Source organism: Aquarana catesbeiana, linkage group LG04 (genome assembly GCF_042186555.1).
Source record: "Aquarana catesbeiana isolate 2022-GZ linkage group LG04, ASM4218655v1, whole genome shotgun sequence".
NCBI lineage: Eukaryota > Metazoa > Chordata > Amphibia > Anura > Ranidae > Aquarana > Aquarana catesbeiana.
In genome coordinates, this window is record NC_133327.1 from 79,835,472 (window position 1) to 79,847,775 (window position 12,304).

Sequence of the window (12,304 nt, forward strand, 5' to 3'; positions counted from 1 at the left end):
AAAAGCTAGCCCAAAGAAATCATATGCATTAGAAGGGGGAGACAAGAGCATTGGAGAATGGAGTGTGGAGTTCCCCTTTAAAAGCAAAAGCTAGCCCAAGGAAATCATATGCATTAGAGGGACACATTTAAATGCCCTTTTAGGAGGGGCTAGAAGAGCGAGAGTCTTTTTACACAATTTTAACAAGGTGCATGTCACATGTTGGCTACGTAACATGCTAACATGACCTGTGTGCAAATGTTCTTTAAAAAATACATATAGGTGAACCAGCGTAAAAAAAAAAAAAAAATGTCAATGCGTTTGTTCACTGCGCAGCCAAAATCTTACAAAATGTCAAGCAATGCAAATGCAATTGCGTGGGTTGAACGGGACACAGTAGGGACATGGGGGGTCAGCAGAAGGAAGCATAGCACAAAGTGGGCGATACAGACATTTAGCAGTCCCAGAGGTGTTGAATGTAGAAGTGGAACTAAAGACATACCTCCCAACTTTTAGAGATAGAAACGAGGGACACTTATTAGCAAAAGTATGTAGGCATAGGACACACACCCTGCCGCGCCCCCTTAAAAATAATTATTAAGAAAAAAAAAAAATGTAACCACTACTATTTCTTTGTATTGGCTTTTGAAATTTACAAATGCAGCAATTGAGAATTTGGATGAAAGGTTTTGCACTGGGAAATATTTTTTTGAAAGATAAAAATAACATTTTATATACAATTATATAGATCAGTCCAAAATGAGGGACAAATGAGGAGGAAAGAGGGACAGAGGGGCTTTGTTCCAAATCAGGGACAGTCCCTCAAAATCAGGGACAGTTGGGAGCTATGCTAAAGGTAACTTATAAAAAGCTCTGAGCAGGCGGGTGTTTATTAAATAAGAGACATAGTTTGTCTCTTCTGCAAAAACAAACACATAAAGTGTTACTAAACCCACAACAGTAAAATCAGTCTGTATTAACCACTTCAATACCAGGCACTTAGACACCTTCCCGCCCAGACCAATTTTCAGCTTTCAGCGCTGTCGCAATTTGAATGACAATTGCGCGGTCATGCTACACTGTACCCAAACAAATTTTTTATCATTTTGTTCCCACAAATAGAGCTTTCTTTTGGTGGTATTTGATCAGCTCTGCGGTTTTTATTTTTTGCGCAACAAATAAAAAAAGACCGAAAATTTAAAAAAAAAACAAGTTTTTCATTGTTTCTGTTAAAATATTTTGTAAATAAGTACGTTTTCTTCTTCAATGACGAGCACTGATATGGCTGCACTGATGGGCACCGATGAGGTGGCACCAATGAGGTGGCACTGATGAGGTGGCACTGATGGGCGGCACTGATGGGCACTGATAGGTGGGACTGGTATGCGGCACTGATGGGCACTTATAGGTGGCACAGATGGGCACTCATAGGCGGCACTGATGGGCACTCATAGGTGGCATTGATTGGTACATATGGGTGGCACTGATGGGTTCTTATGGGTGGCACTGATAGGTGCCACTGATGGGCACTGATAGGTGGGCACTGATGGGCACAGATGGGCACAGATGGGCACTGACAGGTGGCACCGATGGGCAATGACAGGTGGCACTGATGACACTGATTGGTGGCACTGATAAAATTTATTGGTGGCATTGCTGGGCATAACTAAAACATAATGGTGCCAATCAGTGTCCATTTGTGGGCACTGATTGGCACAGATTGGGCACATGTGGATGGCCATGGGGTACATACCTGGCCATCCACATGTTGCCCCTTCCCTGGTGGTCCTAGTGGCGATCCCTGGTGGTCCAGTGTGGTGATCTGAGGAGGGGCTGCGCTGCTAAACAATCAGTGCAGACCCCCCCTGTCAGAAGAGCCGCCGATCAGCTCTCCTCTACTCGCGTCTGTCAGACGCGAGTGAGGAAAAGCCGATCAACGGCTCTTCCTATTGACATCGTGATCAGCCGTGATTGGACACGGCTGATCACGTGGTAAAGAGCCTCCGCCGGAGGCTCTTTACCAAGATTGGTGTAGTGGTGTGTCAGGCTGACACACCACTCCACCGATCCCCGCGATGCGTGCCCCCGCGGGCGCGCCGTGGCATGTTATCCTGCTGGACGTCATATGACGCCCAGTCAGGATAACGGAACCACTTCCCGGACGCCAATCCACTATAGGGCGGGCGGGAAGTGGTTAAAGCATGCTTGTTGTACTTACTGTGGAACCTAAGGGGTTAATCCTCTGCACTGTGTAAAAAGGCAGTTTGATCCTGTCTTCTCTGATCCTCCTTCTTCCACAGTCTCCAATCCATCTGCTGATAGAACAGAAGTTAGGGGACAAGCTGCATATGCTCAGTTTGGTGTGTATTGCTAGAGCAGACATCTCAAGTCTCCCGGAAGGTGCGGGAGACTCCCGCATTTCTGCAGCGGCTCCCGCACACCCACAAGCACCTCCCGATCTCCCAGGAATGATCAATGTGGCGGGGATCAGCTGGGATCACCGATCTCCTTTGTATAGATTTTTAGCTGACAGCCGCTTCTCCTTCTTTCCCTCCCTCAGCTGTCAGCTAAAAAGCTATACAGGGAGGGCAGTGATCACAGCTGTCCCTCCAGCCGCACCGATCATCCCCAGCTGCTCTGTGTGCTCCTCCCGGGCCCCCTCCATGTCCTTCTCTGCCCCTGTTCTCCCCCGGCCTCCTCCATGTCCTTCTCCGCCCCCCGTTCTCCTCCGGCCCCCTCCATGTCCTTCTCTGCCCCCGTTCTCCTCCGGCCCCCCTCCATGTCCTTCTCCGCCCCGTTTTCCTCCGGCCCCCTCCATGTCCTTCTCCGCCCCCGTTCTCCTCTGGCCCCCTCTAAGTACTTCTCCACCCCCATCCTCCTCCGGCCCCCTCCATGTCCTTCTCCACCCCCATTCTCCTCCGGCCCCTTCCATGTCCATCTCCGCACCCCTCTTGTTCTCCTCTTCCTCCGGCTGCGGAGGGAAGTAATTAATGGAGATAACTTCTGTGTCCTGTGATAAATGAGCAGAGTAAACTGTGTGTTACTCTGCTCAGTTTATGAATGGACAGGAGCCTCTGTCTCCTGTTCATTCATCTTTAGTGCTGAGAAAGGGACTGGGAAATCTGTGTCCTCAGTCCCTTTGTCTGTTTCAAAGGGGTGATGTCAGAGGTCTATTTAGACCCCTGACATCTCACCAAAGCCCCACAAAAAATATAAAAAAAAAATTGTAAAAGAATTATAAAAAAATTAAAAACTACTGACACCACTCTCCCCTGCCCTACCAACACTGTCCACTGCCCCAACCCCCTCCCCCCAAAAAGCAATGTGAAAAAAAAATTAAAAACAAATTAAATTGTAAAAAAAAATCAATTATTAAAAATAAAAAAAAACTGACACCGTCCACATACCACCCACCCCCACCCCAGAAGCACTGCGAAAAAATATTGAAAAGGTGATTTAAATAATATTTTGCCGCGGGGGGTGGGGGGAGGGCGTTTGGGGGCACGAAGCGCCACCTCCCTGAAATGAGTTTGCCACCTCCCTAAAATAAGTTTCTGCAGGTTGGGATGTCTTCTAGAGAGTTTTTTCTTTTCTTGGGAGGGTGCATGTGATCAGCACAGGGCAAATCAGCACTATCAAGACAGAAGTTCTGGGGTCCTGCAGCCTTATAGGACAACCACAGGAAAATGAAAACTCCTCCTACAAGCTTTAACCAGACACTGATAGAAGTCACAGAACTGCTCTAACTTCTGATGAAAAAGGTATTTAGCAGTTTATATTTACTAATACTATTGCATATCCATGTTTTATGTACTGTGGGAGACCAGATATAGTGAATGCATGGTCCTGGGTTTAGTAACACTTTAACAGCCTGCTCATAGTCTTCCACCAAATGCACACTGAGCTGCTTATGCACAGCTCATCGAGGGTTCCTGGTGCACTATGGCTGTGCCAAAATGATGCACTCCCATGTGTATGCACGGGAGGACATCATTCCCTGACCTGCAAATCAACAGGTCGAAAAACCTTGCACACAGAAATAGCCTGGGAGAAGATGACAGTGGCCAGCGATGAAACCAGATCCCATCGCTGGAAGGAGGAGGTGAGTATTTCTTTCAGTTTAGCTACCCTTTATCTGAAGCCAAAACATTTTTCCATTGTGGATAGAGTTAGGAATGGTTAAATCCCCCTATCTGTTTTATGCCATCTACAGTATGTTCCACTTTGGAGAGTTAATTTTACTTTCTGTATTGCAGAGTCAAAAGGAAATGTCCAGCTTTTTCTAAAGTGAGGAAAATGCCCACTTGGACAGGTGTCCCTATTAGATGTTTCCCCCTCTTTTTCAGTTCTGGTGTTTTTTTATTAAAGTTTTTTTTGCTTTTACCTACATTTAGTAAATGAAGCTTTACGTCATTTACTAAGCTCTGGAACAGCTGCACTTGCAAAGTCTATTTGCCTTTAGTAAATCCACCCCATGGCGTTTTCTCTTGTCATGCAACTTTATGCAACTCAACAAAAACAAGATATACCTGTGCTCAAATATGTGCAAATCCCAATAGTTTGTACATGTATTTAATCTATCAGGTGCTAAAGGGGTGTGACCAGATGTTAAAGCAGAGCTCCACCCAAAAGGGGAAGCTACACTTATCTGACTCCTCCCCCCTTTGCTGCCACATTTGGCACCTTTTAGGGGGGAGAGGGAAGCGGGTACCTGGTTTTGACAGGTACGCTTCCACTTCCGGCTGAGTTCGCCCTGCTCCTCCTTCCCCTGCAGCCAGTCCATTCACGTATGCACAGTAAGGATTCCCTTACTGTGAATACTTTCCGTCCCCACTGTATATATACATTGTGGCCTTCAAGAGGTTTATCATCCATAACCCTGGTACCATTTTCTCTCTGCAGGCGTCCGGCTTTCTCATGAAATCGGTCCAAACGGCTGGGTCGGTTTCTGGAGCGGCAGGAGGTGATAACACCCCCCCTCCCCGCCACTCACTGGTGTGTCTTGAGCTTACCGTTTCTGCCAGTTCGCCTGAGAAACGATCCAACTGTGCGGCCAGTTGCTCCCATAGCCAATCAAAGAGTTGACAATCTTTGATCGACTCTATGGTCTTGGAGGACTGGAGCAATGTCTCAACATCACTTCCAGTCCAGGCTGGAAAAAATATATATAATTTTTTTAAAGCGAAAGATCAAAATATTTTTTTTTTTTTTTTTGATCTTTTGCTTTTAAATGTAAAGAGGAGATTTGGGGTCTTTTTGATCCCAGATCTCTCCGTAAGAAGGACCTGTCATCCTTATTTCTATTACAAGGGATGTTTACATTCCTTGAAATAAGAATAAAAGTGATAAAAAAATATAAAAAAAATAAAGAGATAATGTAAAAAAAAAAAAAAAAAAAGAAAAAAAAAAAGTTAAATGCCCCCATCCCTTTGTGCTCGAGTACAGAAGTGAGCACATACATAAGTTTCACATGCTAATGTAAACGGTATTTGAACCACACATGGGAGGTATGACCACGGACGTTAGAGTGAGAGCAATAACTTCTAGTGTTAGACCTCCTCTGTTACTCCAAACAGGTAATCTGTAAAGATGTTTAAAATGTCGCCTATGGAGATTTTTAAGTACTGTAGTTTGTCGCCATTCCACGAGTGTGTGCAATTTGAAAGCATGACATGTTCGACATCTGTCTACTTGGCGTAACATCATCATGTATTTTTTGAAAAAAAAAATTGGGTTTGCAAAACCGCTGCGCAAATTCTGTGTGACATAAAAAATTGCAACGTCGCCATTTTATTCCCTAGGGTCTGTGCTAAAAAAAATGTATAATGTTTGAACATTCTAAGTAATTCTCTAGCAAAAAATATTGATTAAAGCTGGGTTTACACTTATGCAAATTGGATGTGGATTTCCCCGCATCCAATTTGCATGACACCATACCTCCCAACTTTTTGATATAGGAATGAGGGACACCTATCAGCAAAAGTATACAGGCATAGGACACACCCCCCTTGAAGGAGAATTGTACAAAAAAAACAAGATTGATTAAACCCACAAGTGCTTTTTTACCACTACTATTCCTTTATATTGGCTTTTGGAATTTACAAATACAGCAATTTAGAATTTGGATGAAAGCTTTAGCACTGGGAAACATTTTTTGATAGATAAAAAGATCATTTTATATACATCTATATAGATCAGACCAAATGAGGGACATTGCTCCAAAACAGGGACAGTCCCTCGAAATCAGGGACAGTTGGGAGCTATGTGACAGAAGAGTGTAACTGGCTCTCAATGGAGCCGGTTCACATATCTCCAGGGTGGCCGCGGAGCGCACAGCAGAAGGGTCCTTTGGCTCCATTTCAGGTCCAAATTCAGGCAAAGATTCGGACCTAATTCGGACCTGAAATGGTGAACGGGGGACCCCCTGCTGTGCCCCACATTGTGTGAACCCAGCCTGAAACTTGTAAACAAAAAGTTCCTGAAAAGGCATGGTCGGCAAGTGGTTAAGAGCTGAATGAGACATCTATGGCTAGCCAGAGCAAGCATTGTCTACAAAGCAATGTTTTTAGGCTGGAGTTGGACTTTAAAGACACCTAACTAACAAATTTTGCAGGTATGGGGTCTAATTTCCAGAAATGGTTAAAGGAGCAAATTTTAAACAGCAAACTCATCTGTAATGACATGTAAACATCCTCTGTTTTAAAATAGCATTGCCATTCTTCACCCTATTCCCTGCAGTGATCTTACAATGAGCGATCACATTTAAGTTCCCACAAATTAAGTTACCTCAGTTGGCTGCAGTTCAGTTAATATACCGCAGCTCCTTTCACCATGCGGTCATGTGTTTTTTCTTTTTTTTTTTTTTTCTCTACAGCAACTTTGTCTACTTACCACAATTTTAAATATGTTAACACAATGCAGCATGTGTTTCTGAAGATGCCTCTTTCAAGAATATCTCATTGCTGCCAGTACAATTATTATGATAAAATGATCTCTCTGGAACCCTTCCTTCTTCACTTGGAGGCGGCTTATATCTGAATTTTCTGTTGATTAAAAATCCAAAGCAATTTAAATTTCCATTGCTAAGTTTTCCTTACTTTACAATAGCCAGTGACCATGAAATGTCATTATTTATGTCAAAGCTTTTGAAGTCGATTTTCTGTAGCAGAAGCAACTGATGAAAAGGGGCCTTCCGGAACACTGCAAAGCTTCTCAGCGCAACATTTGGAATGTTTACTGACTAGCAATGTGTTATTAATATCTCAATAAATCCCTTTCACTTATATTTTCTCATGACTGCAAATAAAATGTTATTGTACTAGAACAATGTAGTGTGGTTTGTTATCCAGTGATGAGAAAATTATGTATCTTCGTTATTACAAAAATCTTCCCTTTATATTTAAAGCTGAACTTCAGCTAAAAACACAGATTAAATACATAGAAGCAAGAGGTTTTACCTATCAAAGGATTTGTATTTATGTTCATCCAGTCCTTATATTTGCACAGCTGCGCACACAGAACAGTCCCCACTGGCAGGCCAGGGGACCTGATTTTTCCTTATTGCAGTTAAAGTGTTTGTTACCCCAAAACTTCATATTTCTGTTATGTGCCTGTTGTTCCCTGTACTTGTATGAGAAAGTATCCTATTCTCTCTGTAGGCTTCCTTTATGTGAAATCTCTGGTGTTCCTGCCAGTCCCTCTGGCTTCCTATTAAAAACTGACTGTACAGCCACTGGGAAGCTCAGAGTGCTGCTGCTTCTTCTCCCCCCCAGCTCTTATGCAGCTGAGAACAGAGGGAATGTGATCACTTATAAAAAAATATGTATATATATATATATATATATATATATATATATATATATATATATATATATTTATACACACACAGTGGGGACGGAAAGTATTCAGACCCCCTTAAATTGTTCACTCTTTGTTATATTGCAGCCATCTGCTAAAATCATTTAGGTTCATTTTTTTTCCTCATTAATGTACACACAGCACCCCATATTGACAGGAAAACACAGAATTGTTGACATTTTTGCAGATTTATTAAAAAAGAAAAACTGAAATATCAAATGGTCCTAAGTATTCGGACCCTTTGCTCAGTATTTAGTAGAAGCACCCTTTTGATCTAATATCTAAAATGGGTTTTGTTCTCTATGGAAGCTGTCATTCACCAGCCCAAATGTAAGTGCTCATGTATGCTTTTAATACTTGAATAAAACACTGATACTTAAGAGGCGCTTTCTCTTTGATTTTTTTATTGATTTTTTTGATCTAAGAGCCCTTTCACACTGGGGCGGTTTGCAGGCGCTATTGCGCTAATAATAGCACCTGCAAACCGACCCGAAAGTGCCGCTGCTTGCATTTCAGTGTGAAAGCCCCGAGGGCTTTCACACTGGAGCGATGCGCTGGCAGGACGGTAAAAAAAGTCCTGCCAGCAGCATCTTCGGAGCGGTGAAGGAGCGGTGTGTATACCGCTCCTTTACCGCTCCTGCCCATTGAAATCAATGGGACGGCGCGGCTATACCGCCGGCAAAGCGCCTCTGCAGAGGCGCTTTGCGGTGGTATTTAACCCTTTCTCGGCCGCTAGCGGGGGGGTAAAACCCCCCCGCTAGCGGCCGCATACCGACGGTAAAACGCCGCTAATAATAGTGGCGTTTACAGCCGACGCCGCCCCCCGCCCCAGTGTGAAAGGGCTCTAATACAGCCATGAGTCTTTTTGGGAAAGATGCAACAAGTTCTTCACACCTGGATTTGGGGATCCTCTGCCATTCCTCCTTGCAGATCCTCTCCAGTTCTGTCAATGTTGATGGACAGCCATTTTTAGGTCTCTCTAGAGATGCTCAATTGGGTATAAGTTAGGGCTCTAGCTGGGCCATTCAAGAACAGTCACAGAGTTGTTGTGAAGCCACTCCTTCATTATTATAGCTGTGTGCTTAGGGTCATTGTCTTGTTGGAAGGTAAACTTTCGGCCCAGTCTGAGGTCCTGAGCACTCTGGAGAAGGTTTTCGTCCAGGATATCCCTGCACTTGGCCGCATTCATCTTTCCCTCGATTGCAATCAGTCGTCCTGTCCCTGCAGCTGAAAAACACCCCCACAGCATGATGCTGCCACCACCATGCTTCACTGTTGGGACTGTATTGGACAGGTGATGAGCAGTAACTGGTTTTCTCCACACATATCACTTAGAATTAAGGCCAAAAAGTTCTATCTTGGTCTCATCAGACCAGAGAATCTTATTTCTCATCATCTTGGAGTCCTTCAGGTGTTTTTTAGCAAACTCCATGCAGGCTTTCATGTGTCTTGTACTGAGGAGAGACTTCCATCGGGCCACTCTGCCATAAAGCCCCGACTAGTGGAGGGCTGCAGTGATGGTTGACTTTCTACAACTTTCTCCCATCTCCCGACTGCATCTCTGGAGCTCAGCCACAGTGATCTTTGGGTTCTTCTTTACCTCTCTCACCAAGGCTCTTCTCCTCCCATAGCTCAGTTTGGCCGGACGGCCAGCTCTAGGAAGGGTTCTGGTCGTCCCAAATGTCTTTCATTTAAGGATTATGGAGGCCACTGTGCTCTTAGGAACCTTAAGTGCAGCAGAATTTTTTTTGTAACTTTGGCCAGATCTGTGCCTTGCCACAATCTGTCTCTGAGCTCTTCAGGCAGTTCCTTTGACCTCATGATTCTCATTTGCTCTGACATGCACTGTGAGCTGTAAGGTCTTATATACTGTAGACAGGTGTGTGGCTTTCCTAATCAAGTCCAATCAGTATAATCAAACACAGCTGGACTCAAATGAAGGTGTAAAACCATCTCAAGGATGATCAGAAGAAATGGACAGCACCTGAGTTAAATAAAGAATTCTCTCTGCTCTTCTGAAGCCACAGCCATCATAAGAAAGGTAGGAAAAAACCGGGCAGTCTGCCAAGAATCAAAACATTCTTTATCAGTTGAACTAAAATCTAAACATTGCAACAATTTGTCAATGGAATAGACTTCCTGTGTAAGTGAAAAAAGTTTTACCACTTAAACACTAAACCTTTTTATGACATTTGTTGGTTTCAAGTTAAAATAATTCTTTTTTGCTAGAAAATTACTTAGAACCCCCAAACATTATATATATTTTTTTAGTAGACACCCTAGAGAATAAAATGGTGGTTGTTGCAATATTTTATGTCACACTGTATTTGCGCAGCGGTCTTTAAAATGCATTTTTTTTTGGAAAAAATTACTTTAATGAATTAAAAAAAAAAAAAAAACTAACCAGTAAAGTTAGCCCATTTTTTATTTTACGTTGCAAGAATCGTGAGAGAATCGTGATCTTTTTATTCTAACCAAAAAATTATGATTCTCATTTTGGCCAGAATCGTGCAGCTCTAATATATATATACATAAATGTTTTGCCTTTTTATTTCTATTTTAAACTGACTGGGTTGTTTTACAGGGTGATCATTTACAATTACTTTAAAGTGGTTCTAAAGGCAGAAGTTTTTTTTTTATTTAGAATGCATTAAGATAAAAAACCTTCTGTGTGCAGCAGCCCTCCTCAGCCCCCCAAATACTTACCTGAGCCCCATCTCAATCCAGCGATGTTGCACACCAATGAGCTAATCTCCCCTATATGTTCTCTTCTCCTATCAACACGTTCCTTTTTAGCACATGAGCCATGCAGCACATCTGATTGGACTGCTTCTCTAGTCTGAGCTATGCTGTACATGGACTGCAAGAGGTACCAGGTGTTCAGGTACTTATATTGCTTGTGAAAAAAATACATTTATTGATGCACTGATGAACACAGAGTTGCATTTGTTTCTGCATGTCAAATCCTGCCTGTAGCGGCCCCATTGGATTTGAGTAAATAACGAGGAGAGCTTCTGACGGGTGCAGTACTTTTATTCTTTTGCCTCAAAAGTGTGCAGTAAGGTTGAACACCACAGAGGTTAATCTTTTTAACTCCTTAAACACTGTGAAAACTTTATTGCATACCTTGCTCCGCTTGCCATAGGGTGCAACTTTAAACTTTAGTAAACTTCAATAAACAATCACTTTCCCACGAAGTACTGCTGACTTGCTTTGCCTCTGAATGCTGAATCACGAGAGCCCCCCTTTCTCCAAAATTAGAGGAAGGAGGAAGGGACTGATAATCAAAACATTCCCCAGGGAAACAAAAGCAAGACATAAAGGTTCCACCTGTCAGTCAGTGCTGAAGAACGGTTTAAAGTAACAAGTGGACAGTTACACTCCCACCAAATTATGTTATGACAAAAATGACTTATGCCCTGTACACACGATCAGACATTGATCGGACATTCCGACAACAAAATCAATCAGATTTTTTCCTATGGATGTTGGCTCAAACTTGTCTTGCATACACACGGTCGCACAAAGTTGTCGGAAAATCCGATCGTACTGAATGCGGTGACGTAAAACACGAATGTCAAGACTATAAATGGGGCAATAGCCAATAGCTTTCATCTCTTAATTTATTCTGAGCATGCGTGGCACTTTGTGCGTCGGATTTGTCTACACATGATCGGAATTTAAAGGATCAAATTTTGTTGTCGGAAAACTTTATATCCTGCTCTCAAACTTTGTGTGTCGGAAATTCTGATGGAAAAAGTCCGATGGAGCCCACACACGATCGCAATTTCCGACAACACAATCCGATCGCACTTTCTCAGTCGGAAAATCCAACTGTTTGTACAGGGCATTACAGTCATACATTATTTAGAGAACATAACCATGGCCGCTATAAAAAATGTGAGTCTTACACAATTTAGCTTATAGGTACCTCTGTAACTGGCTACTGTATTGCGTGGTGGTATGCTAGTGTATCACTAAAACTGATAACTCATTTACTTTCTATGAGAACTACTAGCTTTTGAATAGGAAGTTCAATAATTGAGGGTTTTGATACATAGTCTTTCTTATTTTGCAATCTTCTGTCAGCCACTAACACCTTGACTCGACGAACTAGACTGCCCTTTTCTATTGTAGTTTCAATCACATGTCCTAGCTGCTACTGGCATCTCGTGGACATATCTTCCTTGATTATAACTATGTTATTTTCTTTTAGGTTACGTCCAGGTGTGTGCCATTTCTGTCTTGTGGAAACACTCATGAGGTATTCCCTTTTCCACGGACTCCAGAACTGTTCTGCTAAATATTGTACTCTACGCCACTGTTTAGCTGCATATATATCTTCCCTTATGAATTTTCCAGGGGGAGCTATTGCAACTTTGGATTTCATCAGGATGAGGTGGGTTGGAATTAGAGGTTCTGGTGCCTTGGGGTCATTTATTCCATTGACAGTTAAAGGACGACTGTT

At 42.9% G+C, this 12,304-nt stretch overlaps 1 long non-coding RNA gene across 1 annotated transcript in view; it reads right to left on the reverse strand.

Annotated features, from left to right (window-relative positions):
* LOC141139335 (uncharacterized) overlaps positions 1 to 11,112 on the reverse strand; it is a 34,596-nt gene extending 23,484 nt beyond the window's left edge. Inside the window, exon 1 of the long non-coding RNA XR_012243748.1 lies at positions 10,963 to 11,112. This is a non-coding gene — a long non-coding RNA (uncharacterized lncRNA). The remainder of the gene's footprint in view (positions 1 to 10,962) is intronic.
* Positions 11,113 to 12,304: the final 1,192 nt, after the last annotated feature.